This window comes from Cryptomeria japonica, unplaced genomic scaffold (assembly GCF_030272615.1).
Source record: "Cryptomeria japonica unplaced genomic scaffold, Sugi_1.0 HiC_scaffold_409, whole genome shotgun sequence".
In the NCBI taxonomy this organism is placed as follows: domain Eukaryota; kingdom Viridiplantae; phylum Streptophyta; class Pinopsida; order Cupressales; family Cupressaceae; genus Cryptomeria; species Cryptomeria japonica.
The window spans coordinates 8,434-25,475 of NW_026729230.1; the positions used below are offsets into that span (position 1 = coordinate 8,434).

General features: G+C 62.9%; 3 non-coding genes across 3 annotated transcripts; all 3 read right to left on the reverse strand.

Moving 5' to 3' along the window:
* Positions 1 to 760: 760 nt before the first annotated feature.
* Positions 761 to 879, reverse strand: LOC131871435 (5S ribosomal RNA). Its single transcript, XR_009369655.1, has one exon. It is a non-coding gene; the product is annotated as a 5S ribosomal RNA (ribosomal RNA).
* Positions 880 to 8,683: 7,804 nt separating this feature from the next.
* LOC131871438 (5S ribosomal RNA) lies at positions 8,684 to 8,802 on the reverse strand. The gene has a single exon (XR_009369658.1). It is a non-coding gene; the product is annotated as a 5S ribosomal RNA (ribosomal RNA).
* A 7,804-nt stretch (positions 8,803 to 16,606) lies between these two features.
* LOC131871439 (5S ribosomal RNA) lies at positions 16,607 to 16,725 on the reverse strand. Its single transcript, XR_009369659.1, has one exon. It is a non-coding gene; the product is annotated as a 5S ribosomal RNA (ribosomal RNA).
* Positions 16,726 to 17,042: the final 317 nt, after the last annotated feature.

Consider the following 17,042-nt stretch of genomic DNA (forward strand, 5'->3'; position numbering starts at 1 on the left):
AGCTCGGTTTGCCCCGGGTGCGCACCTTGGTGGGCGCCATGGTGCACTCCGAGGTGCCCAAGATTGGTGCGCACCAAGGAGCGCTCCGAAGTGCGCTCCAAGGTGCGCGCGAAGTCGAAAGTTGGGTTAATTGTCCGGTTTGCCTCGGGTGCGCACCTTGCGTGCACCTTCGCCAGGGTGGGCGCCTTGGTGCGCACACCTTGGCTGGGCTGCGCACACCTTGGCACCCGCGTTTCCTTCATTTTAAATTTTTTTTTTTTACAATCTCTCAAGTGGGAAATTCTATAATCTCAACTTTTTTTGCCTTTTCAGGAAACTTTTGAATGGAGCGCATCATTGGTGCGCTCCGAAGTGTGCTCCAAAGCTCTCTCCAGCTGCGTGCACCTGCCCCGGCCGCGCACCCGGCCCCGCCCAGCTTCGCTCACCTGTCCCGGGCGTCTGGTGCGGAACCTTAGAGTAAGAAACATCACCGTGCACCTTGGCCAACGTGCGCGACTCGACCGAGCGCGCACTGGCCGAGGTGCACACCGATTTCACCTGGGTGCGCGCGCAGCACCTCGGGCGCACCGGGGTGCGCGCACAACGCCCGGGTTGCACCGTGGCCTGTGTGCTCGGGGCGCCTCGGGTGCGCGCTCGGTGTCGCCCCCGCGCGCGCGGTAGTGCGGGCAGCGCACCCCGGCCCGGCCCGGCCCCGACGAGAACGCAAACGGGCAAAAGGTTTATTCAAATAGCATTGCGACGCCCGGCGAAAAACTAAAAAAGGGTGCAACACCGGGACTTCCCGGGAGGTCACCCATCCCAGTACTACTCCGGCCCAAGCGCGCTTAACTGCGGAGTTCTGATGGGATCCGGTGCACTAACGCTGGTATGATCGCACCCGTTATGAGCTTGTCGCAGTGTGTACTTAGCAAACCGCGACCCACGTGCGAATCCACCCCGGCCACCCACCCCCGTCGAGGTGCACACCCTCCCTCGCGAAGTGCGCCCCGTTCGCCAAGTGTGAGCCCTGCCCGGGTGCGCGCACCTTGCTAGGGCGTCGGGTGTGCACCCGGCCCGGCCTACGTGCGTGCACCTGGAGGGGGCGTCGTGTGCGTGCAGTGTCCCGTCTGCAACGCGGTGCCCACACACCACCTCGGGCGCAACGACCTGCGCTCACATGTGGGCCGAGTGCACCTTGGTGCATGTTCGGGGCGCCTCGGGTGCACGCTCGATCTTGCCCCGGTGCACCAAGGCGCTCGGTTTGCCCCGGGTGCGCACTTGGTGCAAGGTGGGCACCCAAAATAGGGATCAAGCACCAAAACACAAGTTTCGGGATGCAAAATGGGACCCAAGGACCACAAATGCGTTCCAAGACCCATGATGGGTCCACGAGAACAAAAATGTGTTCCGAGACTTAATAAACAAATATTGGGTTTTAGGAGAAGAAACATGCTCTGATGCCCAAAACGAGAATCGACCCCGAAAAGGCCACAGGCCAAAAGTGGGATGCGAGACAAAAAAAAATGGGACCCGAGGACCAAAATTGGGTTCCCAGGTCGAAGACAGGGCAACCGGACAAGAAACGACCTCTAAGGCTCGAAATGAGTCCCGACGACTAAAACTTGACAAGAAGCACCCATCAGGCACCCAACTCGACACCCATGGGATGCCGACCCACCCGGGCTTCCACCTAGCACACCTTGGCACCCACCCACCCTCGCACCCAACCTCGCACCCAACTTAGCACCTTTGAACCCACATTGGCACTCACCCTGACCCTGGCACCTTGGAACCCACATTGGCACTCACCTTGACCCTGGCACCCACCTTTGCACTCACCTTGGGACCCACCCTGGCTCCCACCTCGGCACCCACCCAGACACCCACCTTGGTTCCTTGGCACCCACCTTGGATCCTTGGCACCCACCCCGACACCCACCTTGGCACGCAACTTGGCTACTTGCCACCCACCTTGGCTCCTTGACGCCCACCCCGACAACCACCCCGTGACCTACCCTGGCTAGGGTTGGTGCACACCCACCCTGGTGCCCACCTTGGCACCCACCCTATGACCCACCTTGGCACGCACCTTAGTACCCACCCCGTTACCCACCCTAGGACCCACCCCGTGACCCACCTTGGCCAGGGTGGGTGCCTTGGTGCGCACAACTTGCCTGGGCTGCACACCAGGGCGGGCTCAAGATGGCACCCGCGTTCCGTTTTTTTCACTATCTTTCAAAACGGAAATTTTAAAATCTCATTTTTTTCTTTTTTTTGCCTTTTCTGGAAATTAGTGAAGGCAGCGCATCAAAGGTGCGCAATGCTGGTGCGAACCCGGGAGCGCTCCGATGTGTGCTCCAAGGTGCGGCGTGCACGAAGTCCGAGCCCGGTTTGCCCCGGGTGCGCACCTCGCGTGCACCTTCGCCGGGGTGAGCACCTTGGCTGGGTTGCGCGCCCTGGTGCGTACCAAGGAGCGCTCTGAAGTGTGCTCCAAGGTGCGGCGTGCACGAAGTCGGAGCCCGGTTTGCCCCGGGTGTGCACCTCGGGTGCGCACCTCGCGTGCACCTTCGCTGCGGTGGGCACCTTGGCTGGGTTGCGCGCCTTGGTGGGCACCATGCAGTGCACGAAGTCGGAGCCCGGTTTGCCCCGGGCGCGCACCTCCGCCAGGGTGGGCACCTTGGTGCGCACAACTTGCCTGGGCTGCGCATCAGGAAGGGCTCAAGATGGCACCCGCGTTCCGTTTTTTTCACTATCTTTCAGAACGGAAATTTTAAAATATCGTTTTTTTTTGCCTTTTCTGGAAATTAGTGAAGGCAGCGCATCAAAGGTGCGCAACGCTGGTGCGAACCTGGGAGCGCTCCGATGTGTGCTCCAAGGTGCGGCGTGCACGAAGTCGGAGCCCGGTTTGCCTCGGGTGCGCCCTGGTGGGCACCATGGTGCGCACCAAGGAGCGCTCCGAAGTGTGCTCCAAGGTGCGGCCTGCACGAAGTCGGAGCCCGGTTTGCCCCGGGTGTGCACCTCGGGTGGGCACCTTGGTGCGCATGCCTTGCCTGGGCTGCGCACCAGGGCGGGCTCAAGATGGCACCCGCGTTCCTTTTTTTTCACTATCTTTCAAAACGGAAATTTTAAAATCTCATTTTTTTTTGCCTTTTTCTGGAAATTAGTGAAGGCAGCGCATCAAAGGTGCGCACCTCGCTGCCCACCACGGTGCGCAACGCCGGTGGGCACCCGGGAGTGCTTCGAAGTGTGCTCCAAGGTGCTGCGTGCACGTTGTCGGAGCCCGGTTTGCCCCGGGTGCGCACCTCGCGTGCACCTTCGTCGGGGTGGGCACCTTGGCTTGGTTTGCCCCGGCTGCGCTCCGAAGCGGGGTTATTGGAGCGCCGCCTCTTTTTTTGTCGGAGCGTTTGGTGGGGTTTCTCGCATTGGCTCTTCCGAGGCCCGGTTGCCACCCTGGCGCGCACGAAGTCGGAAGTAGGGTTAATTGCCCGGGTGCGCACCTTTGCCAGGGTGGCACCTTACCTGGGCTGCGCACCAGGGCGGGCTCAAGATGGCACGCGCGTTCCGTTTTTTTCACTATCTTTCAAAACGGAAATTTTAAAATCTCCTTTTTTTTTTGCCTTTTCTGGAAATTAGTGAAGGCAGCGCATCAAAGGTGCGCACCTCGCTGCCCACCTTGGTGTGCTCTGAGGTGCGCACCCGGGAGCGCTACGAAGTGTGCTCCAAGGTGCGGCGTGCACGTTGTCGGAGCCCGGTTTGCCCCGGGTGCGCACCTCGCCTGCACCTTGGCCGGGGTGGGCACCTTGGCTGGGTTTGCCCAGGGTGCGCTCCGAAGCGGGGTTACTGGAGCGCCCCCTCTTTTTTTGTCAGAGAGTTTGGTGGGGTTTCTCGCATTGGCTCTTCCCAGGCCCGGTTGTTGGGTGCGCTCCCACCCTGGCGCGCGCGAAGTTGGAAGTTGGGTTAATTGCCCGGGCGCGCACCTTCGCCAGGGTGGGCACCTTGGTGCGCAAACCTTGGCTGGGCTGCGCACCAGGGCGGGCTCAAGATGGCACCAGCATTCCCTTTTTCTCACTATCTTTCAAAACGGAAATTTTAAAATCTCGTTTTTTTTTTGCCTTTTATGGAAATTAGTGAAGGCATCGCATCAAAGGTGCGCACCTCGCTGCCCACCTTGGTGTGCTCCGAGGTGCCCACCACGGTGCGCAACGCCGGTGCGAACCCGGGAGCGCCCCGATGTGTGCTCCAAGGTGCGGCGTGCACGAAGTCGGACCCCGGTTTGCCCCGGGTGCGCACCTCGCGTGCACCTTGGTGCGCACACCTTGGCTGGGTTGCGCGGCCTGGTGGGCACCATGGTGCGCACCAAGGAGCGCTCCGAAGTGTGCTCCAAGGTGCGGCGTGCACGAAGTCGGAGCCCGGTTTGCCCCGGGTGCGCACCTTCGCCGCGGTGGGCACCATGGCGTGCACGAAGTCGGAGCCCGGTTTGCCCCGGGTGCGCACCTCGCGTGCACCTTCGCCGGGGTGGGCACCTCGGCTGGGTTGCGCGCCCTGGTGCGCACCAAGGAGCGCTCTGAAGTGTGCTCCAAGGTGCGGCGTGCACGAAGTCGGAGCCCGGTTTGCCCCGGGTGTGCACCTCGCGTGCACCTTCGCTGCGGTGGGCACCTTGGCTGGGTTGCGCGCCTTGGTGGGCACCATGCAGTGCACGAAGTCGGAGCCCGGTTTGCCCCGGGCGCGCACCTCCGCCAGGGTGGGCACCTTGGTGCGCACAACTTGCCTGGGCTGCGCACCAGGAAGGGCTCAAGATGGCACCCGCGTTCCGTTTTTTTCACTATCTTTCAGAACGGAAATTTTAAAATATCGTTTTTTTTTGCCTTTTCTGGAAATTAGTGAAGGCAGCGCATCAAAGGTGCGCAACGCTGGTGCGAACCTGGGAGCGCTCCGATGTGTGCTCCAAGGTGCGGCGTGCACGAAGTCGGACCCCGGTTTGCCCCGGGTGCGCACCTCGCGTGCACCTTGGTGCGCACACCTTGGCTGGGTTGCGCGCCCTGGTGGGCACCATGGTGCGCACCAAGGAGCGCTCCGAAGTGTGCTCCAAGGTGCGGCGTGCACGAAGTCGGAGCCCGGTTTGCCCCGGGTGCGCACCTCGCGTGCACCTTCGCCGCGGTGGGCACCATGGCGTGCACGAAGTCGGAGCCCGGTTTGCCCCGGGTGCGCACCTCGCGTGCACCTTCGCCGGGGTGGGCACCTTAGTGTGCAGACCTTGGCTGGGTTGCGCGCCCTGGTGGGCACCATGGTGCGCACCAAGGAGCGCTCCGAAGTGTGCTCCAAGGTGCGGCCTGCACGAAGTCGGAGCCCGGTTTGCCCCGGGTGTGCACCTCGGGTGGGCACCTTGGTGCGCATGCCTTGCCTGGGCTGCGCACCAGGGCGGGCTCAAGATGGCACCCGCGTTCCTTTTTTTTCACTATCTTTCAAAACGGAAATTTTAAAATCTCATTTTTTTTTGCCTTTTTCTGGAAATTAGTGAAGGCAGCGCATCAAAGGTGCGCACCTCGCTGCCCACCACGGTGCGCAACGCCGGTGGGCACCCGGGAGTGCTTCGAAGTGTGCTCCAAGGTGCTGCGTGCACGTTGTCGGAGCCCGGTTTGCCCCGGGTGCGCACCTCGCGTGCACCTTCGTCGGGGTGGGCACCTTGGCTGGGTTTGCCCCGGCTGCGCTCCGAAGCGGGGTTATTGGAGCGCCGCCTCTTTTTTTGTCGGAGCGTTTGGTGGGGTTTCTCGCATTGGCTCTTCCGAGGCCCGGTTGCCACCCTGGCGCGCACGAAGTCGGAAGTAGGGTTAATTGCCCGGGTGCGCACCTTTGCCAGGGTGGGCACCTTACCTGGGCTGCGCACCAGGGCGGGCTCAAGATGGCACGCGCGTTCCGTTTTTTTCACTATCTTTCAAAACGGAAATTTTAAAATCTCCTTTTTTTTTTGCCTTTTCTGGAAATTAGTGAAGGCAGCGCATCAAAGGTGCGCACCTCGCTGCCCACCTTGGTGTGCTCTGAGGTGCGCACCCGGGAGCGCTACGAAGTGTGCTCCAAGGTGCGGCGTGCACGTTGTCGGAGCCCGGTTTGCCCCGGGTGCGCACCTCGCCTGCACCTTGGCCGGGGTGGGCACCTTGGCTGGGTTTGCCCAGGGTGCGCTCCGAAGCGGGGTTACTGGAGCGCCCCCTCTTTTTTTGTCAGAGCGTTTGGTGGGGTTTCTCGCATTGGCTCTTCCCAGGCCCGGTTGTTGGGTGCGCTCCCACCCTGGCGCGCGCGAAGTTGGAAGTTGGGTTAATTGCCCGGGCGCGCACCTTCGCCAGGGTGGGCACCTTGGTGCGCACACCTTGGCTGGGCTGCGCACCAGGGCGGGCTCAAGATGGCACCAGCATTCCCTTTTTCTCACTATCTTTCAAAACGGAAATTTTAAAATCTCGTTTTTTTTTTGCCTTTTATGGAAATTAGTGAAGGCATCGCATCAAAGGTGCGCACCTCGCTGCCCACCTTGGTGTGCTCCGAGGTGCCCACCACGGTGCGCAACGCCGGTGCGAACCCGGGAGCGCCCCGATGTGTGCTCCAAGGTGCGGCGTGCACGAAGTCGGACCCCGGTTTGCCCCGGGTGCGCACCTCGCGTGCACCTTGGTGCGCACACCTTGGCTGGGTTGCGCGGCCTGGTGGGCACCATGGTGCGCACCAAGGAGCGCTCCGAAGTGTGCTCCAAGGTGCGGCGTGCACGAAGTCGGAGCCCGGTTTGCCCCGGGTACGCACCTCGCGTGCACCTTCGCCGGGGTGGGCACCTCGGCTGGGTTGCGCGCCCTGGTGCGCACCAAGGAGCGCTCCGAAGTGTGCTCCAAGGTGCGGCGTGCACGAAGTCGGAGCCCGGTTTGCCCCGGGTGCGCACCTTCGCCGCGGTGCGCACCATGGCGTGCACGAAGTCGGAGCCCGGTTTGCCCCGGGTGCGCACCTCGCGTGCACCTTCGGCGGGGTTGCGCGCCCTGGTGGGCACCATGGTGCGCACCAAGGAGCGCTCCGAAGTGTGCTCCAAGGTGCGGCGTGCACGAAGTCGGAGCCCGGTTTGCCCCGGGTGCGCACCTCGCGTGCACCTTCGGCGGGGTTGCGCGCCCTGGTGGGCACCATGGTGCGCACCAAGGAGCGCTCCGAAGTGTGCTCCAAGGTGCGGCGTGCACGAAGTCGGAGCCCGGTTTGCCCCGGGTGCGCACCTCGCGTGCACCTTCGCCGCGGTGGGCACCATGGCGTGCACGAAGTCGGAGCCCGGTTTGCCCCGGGTGCGCACCTCGCGTGCACCTTCGCCGGGGTGGGCACCTCGGCTGGGTTGCGCGCCCTGGTGCGCACCAAGGAGCGCTCCGAAGTGTGCTCCAAGGTGCGGCGTGCACGAAGTCGGAGCCCGGTTTGCCCCGGGTGCGCACCTCGCGTGCACCTTCGCCAGGGTGGGCACCTCGGTGCGCACACCTTCTCAATGTTTTCTTGCCTTTTCTGGAAATTGGTGAAGGCAGCGCATCAAAGGTGCGCACCTCGGTGTGCTCCGAGGTGCGAACCCGAGAGCGCTCCGAGGTGCCCACGAAGTCGAAAGTCGGGTTAATTGCATTGTTTTCCCCGGGTGCGCTCCGAGGTGCGCAACATCGGCGCGCACCAAGGAGGGCTCCGAAGTGTGCTCCAAGGTGCGCACGATGGCGTGCACCTCTGGTGCGCACGATTCGGAGCTCGGTTTGACCGGGGTGCGCACACCTTGGCTGGGTTGCGCACCTTTTGTGCGCTCCAAGGTGCGCACGAAGTCGGAGCTCGGTTTGCCCCGGGTGCGCACCTTCGCCAGGGTGCGCACCTTGATGCGCACGCCTTGGCTGGGCTGCGCACCTTGGTGGGCGCCATGGTGCGCACCTTTCGTGCGCTCCAAGGTGCGCACGAAGTCGGAGCTCGGTTTGCCCCGGGTGCGCACCTTGGTGGGCGCCATGGTGCACTCCGAGGTGCCCAAGATTGGTGCGCACCAAGGAGCGCTCCGAAGTGCGCTCCAAGGTGCGCGCGAAGTCGAAAGTTGGGTTAATTGTCCGGTTTGCCTCGGGTGCGCACCTTGCGTGCACCTTCGCCAGGGTGGGCGCCTTGGTGCGCACACCTTGGCTGGGCTGCGCACACCTTGGCACCCGCGTTTCCTTCATTTTAAATTTTTTTTTTTTACAATCTCTCAAGTGGGAAATTCTATAATCTCAACTTTTTTTGCCTTTTCAGGAAACTTTTGAATGGAGCGCATCATTGGTGCGCTCCGAAGTGTGCTCCAAAGCTCTCTCCAGCTGCGTGCACCTGCCCCGGCCGCGCACCCGGCCCCGCCCAGCTTCGCTCACCTGTCCCGGGCGTCTGGTGCGGAACCTTAGAGTAAGAAACATCACCGTGCACCTTGGCCAACGTGCGCGACTCGACCGAGCGCGCACTGGCCGAGGTGCACACCGATTTCACCTGGGTGCGCGCGCAGCACCTCGGGCGCACCGGGGTGCGCGCACAACGCCCGGGTTGCACCGTGGCCTGTGTGCTCGGGGCGCCTCGGGTGCGCGCTCGGTGTCGCCCCCGCGCGCGCGGTAGTGCGGGCAGCGCACCCCGGCCCGGCCCGGCCCCGACGAGAACGCAAACGGGCAAAAGGTTTATTCAAATAGCATTGCGACGCCCGGCGAAAAACTAAAAAAGGGTGCAACACCGGGACTTCCCGGGAGGTCACCCATCCCAGTACTACTCCGGCCCAAGCGCGCTTAACTGCGGAGTTCTGATGGGATCCGGTGCACTAACGCTGGTATGATCGCACCCGTTATGAGCTTGTCGCAGTGTGTACTTAGCAAACCGCGACCCACGTGCGAATCCACCCCGGCCACCCACCCCCGTCGAGGTGCACACCCTCCCTCGCGAAGTGCGCCCCGTTCGCCAAGTGTGAGCCCTGCCCGGGTGCGCGCACCTTGCTAGGGCGTCGGGTGTGCACCCGGCCCGGCCTACGTGCGTGCACCTGGAGGGGGCGTCGTGTGCGTGCAGTGTCCCGTCTGCAACGCGGTGCCCACACACCACCTCGGGCGCAACGACCTGCGCTCACATGTGGGCCGAGTGCACCTTGGTGCATGTTCGGGGCGCCTCGGGTGCACGCTCGATCTTGCCCCGGTGCACCAAGGCGCTCGGTTTGCCCCGGGTGCGCACTTGGTGCAAGGTGGGCACCCAAAATAGGGATCAAGCACCAAAACACAAGTTTCGGGATGCAAAATGGGACCCAAGGACCACAAATGCGTTCCAAGACCCATGATGGGTCCACGAGAACAAAAATGTGTTCCGAGACTTAATAAACAAATATTGGGTTTTAGGAGAAGAAACATGCTCTGATGCCCAAAACGAGAATCGACCCCGAAAAGGCCACAGGCCAAAAGTGGGATGCGAGACAAAAAAAAATGGGACCCGAGGACCAAAATTGGGTTCCCAGGTCGAAGACAGGGCAACCGGACAAGAAACGACCTCTAAGGCTCGAAATGAGTCCCGACGACTAAAACTTGACAAGAAGCACCCATCAGGCACCCAACTCGACACCCATGGGATGCCGACCCACCCGGGCTTCCACCTAGCACACCTTGGCACCCACCCACCCTCGCACCCAACCTCGCACCCAACTTAGCACCTTTGAACCCACATTGGCACTCACCCTGACCCTGGCACCTTGGAACCCACATTGGCACTCACCTTGACCCTGGCACCCACCTTTGCACTCACCTTGGGACCCACCCTGGCTCCCACCTCGGCACCCACCCAGACACCCACCTTGGTTCCTTGGCACCCACCTTGGATCCTTGGCACCCACCCCGACACCCACCTTGGCACGCAACTTGGCTACTTGCCACCCACCTTGGCTCCTTGACGCCCACCCCGACAACCACCCCGTGACCTACCCTGGCTAGGGTTGGTGCACACCCACCCTGGTGCCCACCTTGGCACCCACCCTATGACCCACCTTGGCACGCACCTTAGTACCCACCCCGTTACCCACCCTAGGACCCACCCCGTGACCCACCTTGGCCAGGGTGGGTGCCTTGGTGCGCACAACTTGCCTGGGCTGCACACCAGGGCGGGCTCAAGATGGCACCCGCGTTCCGTTTTTTTCACTATCTTTCAAAACGGAAATTTTAAAATCTCATTTTTTTCTTTTTTTTGCCTTTTCTGGAAATTAGTGAAGGCAGCGCATCAAAGGTGCGCAATGCTGGTGCGAACCCGGGAGCGCTCCGATGTGTGCTCCAAGGTGCGGCGTGCACGAAGTCCGAGCCCGGTTTGCCCCGGGTGCGCACCTCGCGTGCACCTTCGCCGGGGTGAGCACCTTGGCTGGGTTGCGCGCCCTGGTGCGTACCAAGGAGCGCTCTGAAGTGTGCTCCAAGGTGCGGCGTGCACGAAGTCGGAGCCCGGTTTGCCCCGGGTGTGCACCTCGGGTGCGCACCTCGCGTGCACCTTCGCTGCGGTGGGCACCTTGGCTGGGTTGCGCGCCTTGGTGGGCACCATGCAGTGCACGAAGTCGGAGCCCGGTTTGCCCCGGGCGCGCACCTCCGCCAGGGTGGGCACCTTGGTGCGCACAACTTGCCTGGGCTGCGCATCAGGAAGGGCTCAAGATGGCACCCGCGTTCCGTTTTTTTCACTATCTTTCAGAACGGAAATTTTAAAATATCGTTTTTTTTTGCCTTTTCTGGAAATTAGTGAAGGCAGCGCATCAAAGGTGCGCAACGCTGGTGCGAACCTGGGAGCGCTCCGATGTGTGCTCCAAGGTGCGGCGTGCACGAAGTCGGAGCCCGGTTTGCCTCGGGTGCGCCCTGGTGGGCACCATGGTGCGCACCAAGGAGCGCTCCGAAGTGTGCTCCAAGGTGCGGCCTGCACGAAGTCGGAGCCCGGTTTGCCCCGGGTGTGCACCTCGGGTGGGCACCTTGGTGCGCATGCCTTGCCTGGGCTGCGCACCAGGGCGGGCTCAAGATGGCACCCGCGTTCCTTTTTTTTCACTATCTTTCAAAACGGAAATTTTAAAATCTCATTTTTTTTTGCCTTTTTCTGGAAATTAGTGAAGGCAGCGCATCAAAGGTGCGCACCTCGCTGCCCACCACGGTGCGCAACGCCGGTGGGCACCCGGGAGTGCTTCGAAGTGTGCTCCAAGGTGCTGCGTGCACGTTGTCGGAGCCCGGTTTGCCCCGGGTGCGCACCTCGCGTGCACCTTCGTCGGGGTGGGCACCTTGGCTTGGTTTGCCCCGGCTGCGCTCCGAAGCGGGGTTATTGGAGCGCCGCCTCTTTTTTTGTCGGAGCGTTTGGTGGGGTTTCTCGCATTGGCTCTTCCGAGGCCCGGTTGCCACCCTGGCGCGCACGAAGTCGGAAGTAGGGTTAATTGCCCGGGTGCGCACCTTTGCCAGGGTGGCACCTTACCTGGGCTGCGCACCAGGGCGGGCTCAAGATGGCACGCGCGTTCCGTTTTTTTCACTATCTTTCAAAACGGAAATTTTAAAATCTCCTTTTTTTTTTGCCTTTTCTGGAAATTAGTGAAGGCAGCGCATCAAAGGTGCGCACCTCGCTGCCCACCTTGGTGTGCTCTGAGGTGCGCACCCGGGAGCGCTACGAAGTGTGCTCCAAGGTGCGGCGTGCACGTTGTCGGAGCCCGGTTTGCCCCGGGTGCGCACCTCGCCTGCACCTTGGCCGGGGTGGGCACCTTGGCTGGGTTTGCCCAGGGTGCGCTCCGAAGCGGGGTTACTGGAGCGCCCCCTCTTTTTTTGTCAGAGAGTTTGGTGGGGTTTCTCGCATTGGCTCTTCCCAGGCCCGGTTGTTGGGTGCGCTCCCACCCTGGCGCGCGCGAAGTTGGAAGTTGGGTTAATTGCCCGGGCGCGCACCTTCGCCAGGGTGGGCACCTTGGTGCGCAAACCTTGGCTGGGCTGCGCACCAGGGCGGGCTCAAGATGGCACCAGCATTCCCTTTTTCTCACTATCTTTCAAAACGGAAATTTTAAAATCTCGTTTTTTTTTTGCCTTTTATGGAAATTAGTGAAGGCATCGCATCAAAGGTGCGCACCTCGCTGCCCACCTTGGTGTGCTCCGAGGTGCCCACCACGGTGCGCAACGCCGGTGCGAACCCGGGAGCGCCCCGATGTGTGCTCCAAGGTGCGGCGTGCACGAAGTCGGACCCCGGTTTGCCCCGGGTGCGCACCTCGCGTGCACCTTGGTGCGCACACCTTGGCTGGGTTGCGCGCCCTGGTGGGCACCATGGTGCGCACCAAGGAGCGCTCCGAAGTGTGCTCCAAGGTGCGGCGTGCACGAAGTCGGAGCCCGGTTTGCCCCGGGTGCGCACCTTCGCCGCGGTGGGCACCATGGCGTGCACGAAGTCGGAGCCCGGTTTGCCCCGGGTGCGCACCTCGCGTGCACCTTCGCCGGGGTGGGCACCTCGGCTGGGTTGCGCGCCCTGGTGCGCACCAAGGAGCGCTCTGAAGTGTGCTCCAAGGTGCGGCGTGCACGAAGTCGGAGCCCGGTTTGCCCCGGGTGTGCACCTCGCGTGCACCTTCGCTGCGGTGGGCACCTTGGCTGGGTTGCGCGCCTTGGTGGGCACCATGCAGTGCACGAAGTCGGAGCCCGGTTTGCCCCGGGCGCGCACCTCCGCCAGGGTGGGCACCTTGGTGCGCACAACTTGCCTGGGCTGCGCACCAGGAAGGGCTCAAGATGGCACCCGCGTTCCGTTTTTTTCACTATCTTTCAGAACGGAAATTTTAAAATATCGTTTTTTTTTGCCTTTTCTGGAAATTAGTGAAGGCAGCGCATCAAAGGTGCGCAACGCTGGTGCGAACCTGGGAGCGCTCCGATGTGTGCTCCAAGGTGCGGCGTGCACGAAGTCGGACCCCGGTTTGCCCCGGGTGCGCACCTCGCGTGCACCTTGGTGCGCACACCTTGGCTGGGTTGCGCGCCCTGGTGGGCACCATGGTGCGCACCAAGGAGCGCTCCGAAGTGTGCTCCAAGGTGCGGCGTGCACGAAGTCGGAGCCCGGTTTGCCCCGGGTGCGCACCTCGCGTGCACCTTCGCCGCGGTGGGCACCATGGCGTGCACGAAGTCGGAGCCCGGTTTGCCCCGGGTGCGCACCTCGCGTGCACCTTCGCCGGGGTGGGCACCTTAGTGTGCAGACCTTGGCTGGGTTGCGCGCCCTGGTGGGCACCATGGTGCGCACCAAGGAGCGCTCCGAAGTGTGCTCCAAGGTGCGGCCTGCACGAAGTCGGAGCCCGGTTTGCCCCGGGTGTGCACCTCGGGTGGGCACCTTGGTGCGCATGCCTTGCCTGGGCTGCGCACCAGGGCGGGCTCAAGATGGCACCCGCGTTCCTTTTTTTTCACTATCTTTCAAAACGGAAATTTTAAAATCTCATTTTTTTTTGCCTTTTTCTGGAAATTAGTGAAGGCAGCGCATCAAAGGTGCGCACCTCGCTGCCCACCACGGTGCGCAACGCCGGTGGGCACCCGGGAGTGCTTCGAAGTGTGCTCCAAGGTGCTGCGTGCACGTTGTCGGAGCCCGGTTTGCCCCGGGTGCGCACCTCGCGTGCACCTTCGTCGGGGTGGGCACCTTGGCTGGGTTTGCCCCGGCTGCGCTCCGAAGCGGGGTTATTGGAGCGCCGCCTCTTTTTTTGTCGGAGCGTTTGGTGGGGTTTCTCGCATTGGCTCTTCCGAGGCCCGGTTGCCACCCTGGCGCGCACGAAGTCGGAAGTAGGGTTAATTGCCCGGGTGCGCACCTTTGCCAGGGTGGGCACCTTACCTGGGCTGCGCACCAGGGCGGGCTCAAGATGGCACGCGCGTTCCGTTTTTTTCACTATCTTTCAAAACGGAAATTTTAAAATCTCCTTTTTTTTTTGCCTTTTCTGGAAATTAGTGAAGGCAGCGCATCAAAGGTGCGCACCTCGCTGCCCACCTTGGTGTGCTCTGAGGTGCGCACCCGGGAGCGCTACGAAGTGTGCTCCAAGGTGCGGCGTGCACGTTGTCGGAGCCCGGTTTGCCCCGGGTGCGCACCTCGCCTGCACCTTGGCCGGGGTGGGCACCTTGGCTGGGTTTGCCCAGGGTGCGCTCCGAAGCGGGGTTACTGGAGCGCCCCCTCTTTTTTTGTCAGAGCGTTTGGTGGGGTTTCTCGCATTGGCTCTTCCCAGGCCCGGTTGTTGGGTGCGCTCCCACCCTGGCGCGCGCGAAGTTGGAAGTTGGGTTAATTGCCCGGGCGCGCACCTTCGCCAGGGTGGGCACCTTGGTGCGCACACCTTGGCTGGGCTGCGCACCAGGGCGGGCTCAAGATGGCACCAGCATTCCCTTTTTCTCACTATCTTTCAAAACGGAAATTTTAAAATCTCGTTTTTTTTTTGCCTTTTATGGAAATTAGTGAAGGCATCGCATCAAAGGTGCGCACCTCGCTGCCCACCTTGGTGTGCTCCGAGGTGCCCACCACGGTGCGCAACGCCGGTGCGAACCCGGGAGCGCCCCGATGTGTGCTCCAAGGTGCGGCGTGCACGAAGTCGGACCCCGGTTTGCCCCGGGTGCGCACCTCGCGTGCACCTTGGTGCGCACACCTTGGCTGGGTTGCGCGGCCTGGTGGGCACCATGGTGCGCACCAAGGAGCGCTCCGAAGTGTGCTCCAAGGTGCGGCGTGCACGAAGTCGGAGCCCGGTTTGCCCCGGGTACGCACCTCGCGTGCACCTTCGCCGGGGTGGGCACCTCGGCTGGGTTGCGCGCCCTGGTGCGCACCAAGGAGCGCTCCGAAGTGTGCTCCAAGGTGCGGCGTGCACGAAGTCGGAGCCCGGTTTGCCCCGGGTGCGCACCTTCGCCGCGGTGCGCACCATGGCGTGCACGAAGTCGGAGCCCGGTTTGCCCCGGGTGCGCACCTCGCGTGCACCTTCGGCGGGGTTGCGCGCCCTGGTGGGCACCATGGTGCGCACCAAGGAGCGCTCCGAAGTGTGCTCCAAGGTGCGGCGTGCACGAAGTCGGAGCCCGGTTTGCCCCGGGTGCGCACCTCGCGTGCACCTTCGGCGGGGTTGCGCGCCCTGGTGGGCACCATGGTGCGCACCAAGGAGCGCTCCGAAGTGTGCTCCAAGGTGCGGCGTGCACGAAGTCGGAGCCCGGTTTGCCCCGGGTGCGCACCTCGCGTGCACCTTCGCCGCGGTGGGCACCATGGCGTGCACGAAGTCGGAGCCCGGTTTGCCCCGGGTGCGCACCTCGCGTGCACCTTCGCCGGGGTGGGCACCTCGGCTGGGTTGCGCGCCCTGGTGCGCACCAAGGAGCGCTCCGAAGTGTGCTCCAAGGTGCGGCGTGCACGAAGTCGGAGCCCGGTTTGCCCCGGGTGCGCACCTCGCGTGCACCTTCGCCAGGGTGGGCACCTCGGTGCGCACACCTTCTCAATGTTTTCTTGCCTTTTCTGGAAATTGGTGAAGGCAGCGCATCAAAGGTGCGCACCTCGGTGTGCTCCGAGGTGCGAACCCGAGAGCGCTCCGAGGTGCCCACGAAGTCGAAAGTCGGGTTAATTGCATTGTTTTCCCCGGGTGCGCTCCGAGGTGCGCAACATCGGCGCACACCAAGGAGGGCTCCGAAGTGTGCTCCAAGGTGCGCACGATGGCGTGCACCTCTGGTGCGCACGATTCGGAGCTCGGTTTGACCGGGGTGCGCACACCTTGGCTGGGTTGCGCACCTTTTGTGCGCTCCAAGGTGCGCACGAAGTCGGAGCTCGGTTTGCCCCGGGTGCGCACCTTCGCCAGGGTGCGCACCTTGATGCGCACGCCTTGGCTGGGCTGCGCACCTTGGTGGGCGCCATGGTGCGCACCTTTCGTGCGCTCCAAGGTGCGCACGAAGTCGGAGCTCGGTTTGCCCCGGGTGCGCACCTTGGTGGGCGCCATGGTGCACTCCGAGGTGCCCAAGATTGGTGCGCACCAAGGAGCGCTCCGAAGTGCGCTCCAAGGTGCGCGCGAAGTCGAAAGTTGGGTTAATTGTCCGGTTTGCCTCGGGTGCGCACCTTGCGTGCACCTTCGCCAGGGTGGGCGCCTTGGTGCGCACACCTTGGCTGGGCTGCGCACACCTTGGCACCCGCGTTTCCTTCATTTTAAATTTTTTTTTTTTACAATCTCTCAAGTGGGAAATTCTATAATCTCAACTTTTTTTGCCTTTTCAGGAAACTTTTGAATGGAGCGCATCATTGGTGCGCTCCGAAGTGTGCTCCAAAGCTCTCTCCAGCTGCGTGCACCTGCCCCGGCCGCGCACCCGGCCCCGCCCAGCTTCGCTCACCTGTCCCGGGCGTCTGGTGCGGAACCTTAGAGTAAGAAACATCACCGTGCACCTTGGCCAACGTGCGCGACTCGACCGAGCGCGCACTGGCCGAGGTGCACACCGATTTCACCTGGGTGCGCGCGCAGCACCTCGGGCGCACCGGGGTGCGCGCACAACGCCCGGGTTGCACCGTGGCCTGTGTGCTCGGGGCGCCTCGGGTGCGCGCTCGGTGTCGCCCCCGCGCGCGCGGTAGTGCGGGCAGCGCACCCCGGCCCGGCCCGGCCCCGACGAGAACGCAAACGGGCAAAAGGTTTATTCAAATAGCATTGCGACGCCCGGCGAAAAACTAAAAAAGGGTGCAACACCGGGACTTCCCGGGAGGTCACCCATCCCAGTACTACTCCGGCCCAAGCGCGCTTAACTGCGGAGTTCTGATGGGATCCGGTGCACTAACGCTGGTATGATCGCACCCGTTATGAGCTTGTCGCAGTGTGTACTTAGCAAACCGCGACCCACGTGCGAATCCACCCCGGCCACCCACCCCCGTCGAGGTGCACACCCTCCCTCGCGAAGTGCGCCCCGTTCGCCAAGTGTGAGCCCTGCCCGGGTGCGCGCACCTTGCTAGGGCGTCGGGTGTGCACCCGGCCCGGCCTACGTGCGTGCACCTGGAGGGGGCGTCGTGTGCGTGCAGTGTCCCGTCTGCAACGCGGTGCCCACACACCACCTCGGGCGCAACGACCTGCGCTCACATGTGGGCCGTGTGCACCTTGGTGCATGTTCGGGGCGCCT